This window comes from Acomys russatus, chromosome 31 (assembly GCF_903995435.1).
Source record: "Acomys russatus chromosome 31, mAcoRus1.1, whole genome shotgun sequence".
NCBI classification, from domain to species: Eukaryota; Metazoa; Chordata; class Mammalia; order Rodentia; family Muridae; genus Acomys; species Acomys russatus.
In genome coordinates this window covers 38,374,270-38,374,851 of record NC_067167.1, presented here as the reverse complement: position 1 = coordinate 38,374,851, position 582 = coordinate 38,374,270, and positions in this window count along the sequence as shown.

Here is a 582-nt window from a genome sequence, read left to right as displayed (position 1 = left end):
CGGTTTTGCTGATGTCTAGTTGCTGGCTAAGGATTGTTGCCCTACTCAGATTAGGGAAAATGAGGTCTGGCTCTTCCCATTGTTTCGATTCCATGAACTATCTTGGCGCTCCATGGAGACGTGGTACTTTGCCCACGGCTGGGGACCCCAAGCACAGGCTCCCATGGCATTTGCTCCTGGGCTCTCAGGCTGTAACACAGAGCGGACAGAACCACTTTCTGAGATATTATTAGTTATCCTCTTGCAGCCAATTCTTAAATTTGGACAAGCTTTGTTTTTGGTAAGTTATTCTGAAAAAGATTCCTTTCAGAGGACTGAGGAGGATCCTCTGGTCTTGATGCTGTTGCTAAGACAGCCCTTATGAATAATTTTAGTCTTTTGTTTCCCCATTTTCACTCTAAACAAACTTATATCTGTCCTTCTGACTTTCCTTAGGAAAAGTGATATTGACTGTGTTTCCTGGGAAGGTCGTGTTGATTCTGTGGCACTGTGCACTATCAATGACCTTTTTAAGAATGGAAGATTCTGTCTCTAGCCTTCACATTAAAAGAAAGGAGAAAATAACCCATGTGGACACTCTAT